The 10,587-nt window shown below is 41.9% G+C and overlaps 1 long non-coding RNA gene across 3 annotated transcripts in view; it reads left to right on the top strand.

The window, feature by feature from the left end:
* The first annotated feature begins 1,781 nt into the window (after positions 1-1,781).
* The window catches only part of LOC311605965, a 307,310-nt gene continuing 298,504 nt past the window's right edge, over positions 1,782-10,587 (top strand). For all 3 annotated transcript variants that reach the window (XR_014782127.1, XR_014782128.1, XR_014782129.1), the window contains exon 1: positions 1,782-1,932. This is a non-coding gene — a long non-coding RNA (uncharacterized lncRNA). The remainder of the gene's footprint in view (positions 1,933-10,587) is intronic.

Here is a 10,587-nt window from a genome sequence, read left to right as displayed (position 1 = left end):
GCCACTACACAACTTGGTACAGAGTCCTTTGGACAGCAGCTATGTTTCTCTCGCCTATCATCAAACCTAGGTATGACCTGTCGTTTGGCTGTGCTAAAACTGGCCATCCAAACCTGAGTTTGACTAGTAACAGCAATTCTGGAGCTGCTCCTATTACTATTAAGTATAGTGCCTACTGAGTGTGTGAGTTGAGTTGATTATATGCTTTATTCACAAATATCCCACGAGGGGTTTCCATTTTCCAGATTAGAACATTAAACACATTCAAAACAAAAAGAATTGTTTTGAAAGATGATAGAGTATTAAGAGCAATGGTTAAATCACTGCTCTTCATGGGCTTCTAAAAGTTGGAAGAGCACACAAGAGATAGATAGATAGATAGATGATAGACAGATAGATAGACAGATAGATAGATAGATAGATAGATAGATAGATAGATATAGATAGAGAATAGTGGAATTCTAAGAAACAACTTCTATCTGGCAGACAGAGGGGAGGAAGAAGGGGATGGAGAGAGACTGTGAAGAGAACTGTGTATCCAGTCCAGTGTTCCACTCAACAGATGTTGAAAATGAGTGGCCATTATATAGAGAGCAGGAGCCAGGGACCACCCTGCAGACTCGGCTGCTGACACTCATGCAACGAGAAGCATCCTGACCTCTAAACCACAGTCTTCTCACTGTGCAGCCACTGTGTGGCCCTTCTGTGCAGCTGCGTCAGCTCCCCTTCACATTCAAGGGGTGAAACCCATCCCCCCTCCCTCCCCCCAGGGCTTAAGAAGTCAGTTTGGTTGGAAGCAATATGAAGAGGTCTTTAGTAAACTGACAAGAATCATCCTGGTCATCAATAACACTTCCTTGAGGCTGACAAGTGTCTGGTTAGGGGAAGCTCCTTGTTTCATATTCCACTGAGGAGCAGGGACGAGAGCCTGAGTAAGTTAGCACACTCCAAGTTCAGAAGACTTTGAGGAGTAGTATGAACCATCGTGGTTTCTCCTTTCAGTATAGGTTACCCCTTGATATCTGAGGGCCCTACTCTTTCAGATTCAACCAAACCTAGACCATAGCTATTTAAATGGACTAAAGATGTACACATATGTTCTCATCGTTATTCCCCAAACAATATAGCTTAAAACTAGTGATGCCCTCACCAAGATAGGAAAGATGTTTTCTTCAAGGCTGCCAGATACAAATAGTCAAAACACTATGAATGTAACATTTATATAGTTCCTGATTGTTCTGGCTGTAGGTAGTTTATTGTATATATGTGGAATAATATAAAGATATATGTAAAAAAATTAATAAAAATTGTATAAAAAACCCCAGTCACGTCATTTACATTGTACAAGGCATTATAAGTCATCTAGAAGTGGTTAAAAAAATCTACCATAGACTGTGCACAGATGATTTGCAAAAGATATGCATGTTACAAGAGCAACTTGTGCATCCCTGGGTTTTGGTGTTTCAGGGGGTCCTGGAACCAGCACACCATGGATTTTGAGAATGGAGATGATCATATTTTTTAATTTGGATTTTAGATTTTCTGCTTGTATTTTGCTATGCTTGTCACAAGCCTTATTTAGTTTCAGTGTGAGTTTTTTTTTTAAACATGAGTTTTCCTTGCACATAAAAGAGACAAAAGGTGGAAGGCAGTTGAAATGGCCTCAGAACTCTCCTGGCATTGTCCAATGATTAGATAAGAAGAGAGGTCCCTGAGATTTCTATTTCAATCTGGTTTCCTATTAACTAAGAGATTGACTTATTCCCTAGTTTAAGCTCTTGGAGACAGCAACAGGTCGCTGTGTTATGGTAGCAGTAAGCAATTAGTCATATGACAATAGAGAATCCTCGCCAATTTTTGAAGTCAATATCTTTTTAGAGGTCTAGTGACGAGAAAGTGAGAACGGCCTCAGACCATACCTGCACTCCAGAGGTAAGAGTCTAGAGTTATGAAAGTTTTGTTGTGACAAGCTAAGACAATGTTCACAGGGAGTGGGACAGTTTACTCTGTGGGCGCTGAAATGTTTCTGTTGAAGCTGCTTTGGGAAAGTCTTTCAGAGGATGCTAGTTGAACCCAAACCCAAGGGACTACTTTCAGTGGCATAGGGGCTCAGACTCTCCCAAGTTCTGTCAAACTGATTCTTGATGTTTTTGGCCTGAATTAAGCTTAAGATGGCCAGTCTGAACTTTAAGGGCTTTTTCTAAATGTCAGTAGATTTGAGAGAAGGAAATTTGGATTGCTTTGTACTTTAAGCCAGTGGGATCAAGTGGGGAGATTAGACACAGGGAGACAGGTTGGGAATGCTCAGCAAGGTCGTGTGGCTCTAGAGAACATCAGCTCTTGTCAGTTGTGTTCATTTGAAAGACTCAAGGGTCCTGGTGGCCTTTTCTGATGCTTGGCATAGAAATGTCCAGAGATACTCAGGTAAAACATTGCATCTTCTATTCTACAGATGGAGAGTGGTATGTCTTTCTGCATTTGCTTTGGGTAATCATAATTGAGAAATAAAACTCTGTCCAAAGATGATTGGACAGATGTCTCAGGGGTCCGAAAAACTCACCTTTGTGGCATTAGAAACTCCTCGTTCTTCTGCCGTGGCTTCACTACGAACTTCCTAGAATCTACACACTCAAATTTGCATCCCCAGATTAACATGGTTATGGTGTTTGAAGGTGGGGATTCTTTTGCGAGGTAACTAAGGTTCGATAGGGTCATGAAAATGAGGCTACTATGGTGGCATTTTATAAGAAGAGGTAGAGATTTGAGCTTTTCTTACTTTGTGATGCCCTCTGTCACGTTATAACACAGCAAGAAAGCCCTTATTAGGTGCCTGTACCATAGCATCTAGACTTATACATGAAATAAACCTTTGTTCTTTATAATTTATTTGGTCTCAGGCATTTTGCTACAGGAACTGAAAATGGGCCAAGATGGTATTACCATCTCCTATGTTGATTTTCCATGGCTGCTGACCCATGCTATTCCTGCTGCCTTAAGTCTAGGCGTTGGTGAACTTCCAACCCAAATTCTTGATTAGGCCTGATTAGAAGATTATAGGACCTCTGAGAATAGAAAAGGCTGTTAGTTGTACTGCTTCCTCTGCTGCCCACTGGAGCCTCAAGCAAGATAAGAAGGTGTCTGATGTTCTTATCACCCACCCCCATGCCCAGTCCCCCAGCCTTGCCCCATTGAACTCCTGCCTCTTAGATGAACTTTGTACACCAAAATAGACATTCTTAAAAAATAGTCCAGGAATTCAGAAAGGAAGTGACTTGATAATCTTTTCAAAGTTTTCTGGGTTATTTCTATGGGAAATACTGGTAATATGCTCTAGGGTTGGGTTTCTTTTTGGGCTAAAAGAAAAAAGCCCCAAATATCCAGGGTTGAACAAAAGATAGGGAGGCTTCTTCTTTGACTTCATACAGACTCAAATAAAATTCTTTCATGTTATAGACACTTTTTTTTTTCTGAGAAAGGCTTTCTCTGTTTACAGCCCTGGCTTTCCTAGACTTGTTTTGTAGACCAGGATGGCCTCGAACTCAGAGAGATCCACCTGCCTGTGCCTCCCCAATGCTGGGATTAATGACATACACCACCACACCCAGCTAGACATTGAAAAACAAAACAAAACAAAACAAAACAAAACAAAACAAAACAAAACACAAAACCCTTAGTGAAATGTAACAAGCACAAAAATTGATGGCTCCATTCCAGTGATGTTAAAGAACACAAACCTCAAACCTCAAACTATTAATGAAGGGAGAAATGGAGAGAAACAAAGGGAACTTTAGGGAGAAGGCTGTGGGTGACATGAGAAGGCATGAGAGGAGAAGAGAGAGAGCAGGAAAAGCCTCAGCAGGAGGAGAGAAGTCAAGAGGCTAGACCATGTGATGGGTGCTCTACAGGCCCTGAGCAGGGCCCCTCTGAGCGGCTTCCACTACACAGCGCTCTGTTCACTTCAATGGTGGGACTTGAGCTCTAGAATGCTAATTAACTCATTAACCAGAATCACTTCTATAATTGCTATTTATCCTTAATCCATTGAATGGGAAAATATTTACAGTGGCCAGATGGGAAAATGCTGGTAGCTGGAGTGACCACTATGTGGCAACCTGCTCACCTCATTATGAGGGTAGGGGTGTCACATTCCTTGAGGGCCTACTTACTAGCAACAGTTCTATTTGCTTTAATAAATTTTAATAAGACACCACATGAGTTTGCAAGAAAGATTCAAGGGGATATGAAGTCAGTAAGTGGCTGGGGGCGGGCAGGGTCTTATATCCATAACTAGTTGACAAATATCCAGATATTTCCTGATCCCATGGATTCTCTCTAAGGTGACTGTGGATATGATCTCAAAGAATCCTTGTGAGAGATGTGTTGAATACTGAAAACATGAGAGAGGAGATGAAATCTCCACTCCCCAACCATCCTAATTGATCTTCCCCAGTAGAATAACTTTGATTTTGTTAGATTTCTGTCGATGTTAATGTGTTTAAAACAACTTCCTTCTCGGTGTAATATTATTAAAGTTTGTGTATATCTTAAAACATGGCAATGAGAACCATAAGTTATTTTACTACATAATGAAAACTATAAAATAAACTCACACTGGAGCCCAAAAGGCTCAACTGCTTGAATTTCACCCCAGAAACTATATGTGTAGCCCAGTTGACTGCAAACAAAGCACAGCCTCATCTTGCTTGATGTTGCATATGTTTACATTTTGAATAAGAAATTTTGCTGTCATGGCACCTAGGAAAGGTGGATGAATATGCATCAGAAATTATGGTCCATAGGAGTCCTCACTGAGAGGAGAGAATCAGGATGCTCTTGTGGAGAGTGACCAGAAAGTCGGCATCTCATAGGAGCCATGGAAATGGCCTAATCACTTGATATAGAAATGTGATTTTTGTGGACTTTACCTAAAAATTAAGGAAACAATTCAGAGAAAAGTCATGTTATGTGCCAAGTGTACTCATTTGCTATGTTATCTCCATTGATAAATACTTGGCAACAAATTTTAATTAAGTTAAGCAGACTATTTTTAAATAAAATAACGCTACTGTGCACTGTGATGTAATACAGATTGAACATTCTTGCTCTGAAAGTCTGCGATCCAGGTGCCCAGAATGTGGGACTTTCTGGGCACTGACAAGGTGCTACAAGTGGCACTTTCTGACAGCTCATCATGCACAGCACAATCCTACTTTCATGCATAAACAGGCATGGTGGTGCATGCCTATAATCCTGAACTTGGGACCAGTGGCAGAAAGACCTAGAGTTTCAGGTGAGTCTGTATTTTACCACAAGACCCTGTCTTTAAAAAATAGAACAAAACAAAACTATGTTGCGTATGAATGCTCTTCAGATGTGTGTATATAAAATAAATCATATTTTTTTGTTTAGAGTTGTGTATCATCTCCCAAATGTCTCATTTTATGTATGCCAATATTATGAAATTCCCCAAGTGTCTCAGATTGGAAATTACTCTTGTTCTAAGTATTTCAAATAAAAAACACCCATCCACAAAACACCCATCCACAAAACCCCAAAACAACAACAAAATCCAAAAAATCCCCATCCATCCATTGGAGACTGGTGGGCCTACATAAATGAAGGAAAGGGATTTGTAGGGAGGTGGATGTTGACAAAGGTAGGAGGGCTAGAAGCAACTCTCTTGCATTGTGGGAGGAGTGAGAACAATCAGAAGACATTGTATACCTGTGTGAATTTGTTGAAGAACAAATTTAACAAATAAAAATGACATACTGCTTCTCAGCTTACTGGATAGATCAAGGACAGACTCAAAAGACACCTGATCTATGTTGTGCAGCCATGAGCCATCCTGGCCAGAGGCAGTGTGTTAACAGACCGGAGATGAATGGACTGCTAACAATCATGTTGACTTTGATTTGCTTAGTACTCACCGTCTGCTGTGCTCTGGACACACACTATGCTCTCTCATCTCCCCTAAACCTTTGTGTTATGATTATGAATGTTCTTTGCCAAGGCTAAAAAGCTGGTAAATGGAAGGTGGCCTTGTGCTGAGCCCTGTGACAGCAAAGATTGACTGCACAGCTGTGGTGCCACTGAAGATTGCTTAGGGATGGCAATCTTGTGCATCCATAAACTACAGATTCTGGAGTGCATGGCTTGAGATGAACTTTGAGACCAAGGAAATTATTACCCTCACTGGCTGCCAAAATTCTGGCTGCTTAAAGCTGGCACCTGAGTTCTTGGGTCATTGGCCTGGACAGAAAGGTACCACCTCCTTATCTGAGGTAGTGTACTTTCCCAGAGGCAGCTTGAATAACAGGTTGGCCGAAAAGGTAGGCCCCCATCTTGATCTGGGTCAACCAAAGAGCTTTCCTAGTTTAGGAACTACCCCAGGGTGGGTGAAGGTCTCCATGACTACTCACTGCAATCTAGCTTTTCCTCTGGTTGGCTCTGCTTCTCCCTTCTCTTCACAAAGGGTGCTATCTAGACCCACAAAGTCTCTCCTAGACCTCCAGAATGAGAAATATACCTCAGACTTTGTTTTCCCAGGGAGCTAGAACTAATAAATATGTTCTAATAGGTGGTGTAGCATTAGTAGCCCAAGAGGGGGCAAGAGCTAGAAGGAAGGATAGAAATAATGGGAGCAATTTGCGCTAATTGGATGTAATTATGGGTGGCCCACTGTCTCTCCTAATGTGCTTGTTTAAATGTACATATTTCACTTGAGCCTGGACACTGCTTAGGCTGGACCTGTTTTGTCTACCCAATGCTGTGATTACGACAGTGTATGAACTTGCCCAGGTTTCTACGTGGGTCCTGGGCATCAAACTCAGGTCTTCATGCTTATGGTACAAGCACTTCCCTGTGGAGCTACTACTTCCCCAAGCTCAGCCTTCTAAAACTAAATACAAAGATTAATTCAGTTAAAAGATAAACATTATACTTATTTACCAGAAGAAGGAAAAATGAGGAGAGAGGACTTTGCACAGAACTGTGGCCACTGCAGAACATCTGTCCCTCGATTTCTTTTTTTTCTTTCTTAACCCCCGTATTTTAGGAGTCTGAGAATCTACACCTACTTCTGCTTGGAAGCAGAAGTAAGTGTTCAGCAACCGGAAGCGCTTGTTCTATGAGGTATATCTAGCTAGTCCTCTCAATTTCCTTAGCTAGGGAAATTACTTGATTAGTTGCCCTTCAGGAGTTGGAAGGTAGATGCAGGAATCCAGTGAAATACGGGACTCCGAGGAAATGAATAACCATGCCACCTTTCTGAGATTTATTACATGCGTGTCCCAGAGTCACCGCTCATCCTAAAGGAGCAACGCTCTGGGCAATAGTCATAAAGTGAGAGCTTTTTTTTTCCCTCCCTATATCCTTTCTGCTTCTGTAGAGTCATCAACACGAAGGTCAGCAGCATCCACTGGGGCTCTGTGAAGGGTGGCCCTACGGAAGTAGAAACCCAGGCATGCTCTCTGGAAGCTTCCTAGGGAATGTTGCCTTCCCCGGTAGGAAGACACATGGCTGAATCTGCTGTTTCTTCTTCCCAGAGTAAACTAACATTTCAGCAGAGCAAACCAGCCTTCTTTGCCCCTATGTAAGTCACTGCTGCACCGACAGATGAGTTACCTCTCTCCTTCTGGATGATTCCAACAGCCTCCTGTAGCTCTCTGTCCTACTCTGTCCTCAGGTCCCCACCTGTTTCCACAGAATCTTCCTAAACTGAAGATAAATTATATACAAGCTCTTCTTTCAAGCCTTTTCATAGTTTTTCTGTGTGTTCCGAGCCAAGCTGTCTGATCGGGGCACAGAGAAACTCATGGAATCTCTGGCTACATCTTCGGATGCTAACACCGGTTACTTTTTTCCCTATGCTCCTACTATTTAAATCACATTCCTCTTTACTCCCTGAGCAGAGCCAGCTCTCATGCTTCTGGGCTTTGAGGAGGTTAGAAAGTCCTTCTAGGAGCTCGCATCAATACTTGTGTGGACCGTAAAGCTGCTGAATAGTCTTTACATGTTAGAGTTAGTTACATATATAACTCTTCACATAGATGAACTATTGGAAGGGGTAGGGAAAAAGAGACTCCAAATTCACTTGTCAGTAGCTATTCCCATCACCATACTATGGTCTACCTTGACAAAAAAGCAAAACAAAACAGCAAAACAACAACAACAACAACAACAAAAAAACACAAAAAAAGCTACTTTTTTTTTTGTTGTCCCAGAACCATGCACTTCTGCTGTCATACATCTTTGCTGAATGGGCACCATTACCTCCCCTTTTCATGTACCTCACTTGTCAATCTAGGTTATGTATGGATGTTTCTGATTAGTAGAAACAAAACCATGTATCTACATTCTAAAAGCAAGGGGGTGGTGGTGGTGGTGGGACCATTTCACATTTTGATTCTGTGTTGAGACAGCAGAATTTAAAGTGTGAAAGTCTATCAAAATTTTGTGGAGGTGTTTTGCTTGTTCCTGTTTTGTTTTTTTGGATTTTTGAGACAAGGTTTCTCATGCAGCATTGGCTGTCCTGGGCTCACTTTGTAGACCAGGCTGGCCTTGAACTCATAGAGATCTGCCTGCCTCTACCGCCCAAGTGGTGGGATTACAGGTGTGCACCACTGTGCCTGGCTTTGTGAAGGTTTTTAAAACATGAGGCATCATGAATTACTAAATCTCTCTGTTCAAAATTATTCTATCTTTCTTCTTGTTGTTGTTATTTTCTACAGATATCTTATGATGGTGGTCATCCCAACAAGCTTAGATACTAGGTTGGAAATGTCAACCATCCCTTAGCAGCACAGCACAGTGGAGCATAGCATGCCTCATTGCTTGGTTGACTTCTGGGCACAACTACCCAGCATCATGATACTAAACTACCTATCTGCAACACAAGGATGATTTGCAGTATGCTTTTTGCAGAATTCTTATCAGTTCTGCACCAGTATAACTCAAAACATTTTAAGTCAAAGCATCAAGGGTTGGAGCATGTGTGCTTTTTTTCCTAAGTCATGAATTCCGGTTAAAATTATATCATCCTTATTCTATATCCATGGTGTTCAGGCCCAGAGCCTGGCAGCTCAGTCTTCTTTTGATGATCACTGAAAGAACAGGGTTTCTACAAAAGTTGCCTTTGTCAATTGTGTAAGGTGGTCATCCAGTCTTAAAAACTGCATCCAGTCTGTTTGCTCTGGAAAGCGGAGTGGAAGTTTCTGGTTTCTTTGAAGACTCAGTTGTGTCACTTGGGGTTTTGCTGAAAGTTGTCTTGTGAGAGGTCACACGATGTTTTTCTGGAAGAGAAGGCATGTGATGTGTTGTGGGAGCAGACACGTGGGAGGGCACGTGATGGTGGGAATGAGCATGAAAAGAGCCTCACACAGTGGGAGAGGCTTTTGGCATTTCTACACCGTGCAACACTTCGCTGGTCTTCACTGGTCTTCACTTTGCAGAGAGAAGCGTTCTAGAGAGCTTCTCATGGCACTCCAAATGAGTCTGGCAGCTTCCATGGACTCAGGCCAATTAGGCACAGCCTTGTGGTTTGTGGTGGATGGTGCCATCACTATGGACCTGTGTGCTGTTTGCTGCTGGCTATTGGACTGGACTGGTGGTATGCTAACAGTGCAGAGTGGAGTTGGCCCAAGGAACTATGTCTAGGTCCACAACCCTTTTTTCCAATGAACATTCTTTTCTCCCCTTCCCCTGGTTGGTGGATAGAAGTGAGGTTGAAGTATTTAAGAAGCCTAAATAAAATAGGTTTTGAAAAATCCAAGTCTACAGGAAAGCATTAAACCAAACCTTCAAAACTTAAGCTGCAAAAAAAAAAAAAAAAATCAGATATTAAATACCATTTCAAATCCAGCTGCCATGAGCAAGAAATGGATTATTTGTTTGTGTTTGATGTGTTTGATACACCATGGGCTACAATAAATGAAAATAAGGCTTCAGCCATTGATGGGACTGGGCAGTTTACCTTTAATGCTCTTTGCCCTCCCACCCCTCCTGTCTTCTTGCTGTAGTACCTTTTTTTTTTCCCCAGAACGGATCACCACACCTTGACACATTTAATGCCCAGAGCTATCCTGTGTGGTTTATTATCTCTAAGTAATAGTGAAGGTGAATGGTTGGCCACTACAGCCTCAGGGCCTAAACTGCTGGAGCCTGTGTTTGCAGATAAAGTTTTATTTGCAGTGTAGCCATATCCATCCAGTTATACATTGCTTATGGTGTGTTCTGTGTGTTTTCTCATGGCTACGAGGGCAGAGTTTCATATTTACTATGACCTGCAAAGCCTAAGGTATTTATTATCTGCCCTTTAAAGAAAAATGTATTAGGTCCTTGTCTAAGCCTCTGGAGCACAGGTATTCTGTGAAACTTTTCACATGTGTCAGGACTTGGAATCGTCCTGGTCTTCTGATACAGGATACACTCCAATAATCATGTGGGGCTGCTAGAAGGTAGGTGACTTTAAAGACAGTGCTCCTTTGTTTCTTTTAATTCATCCTGCTGACCAAAAGGATGTGGAATTTACAGCACACAGGGACTTAGGTCTTCAGCTTTGGGGTATAGAAGTGAAGGCCACAAGGG

This window comes from Acomys minous (assembly GCF_964271855.1).
Source record: "Acomys minous genome assembly, chromosome: 9".
NCBI classification, from domain to species: Eukaryota; Metazoa; Chordata; class Mammalia; order Rodentia; family Muridae; genus Acomys; species Acomys minous.
Note: the sequence above shows the minus strand (reverse complement) of the source record. Positions and strands in the feature narration are given on the sequence as shown.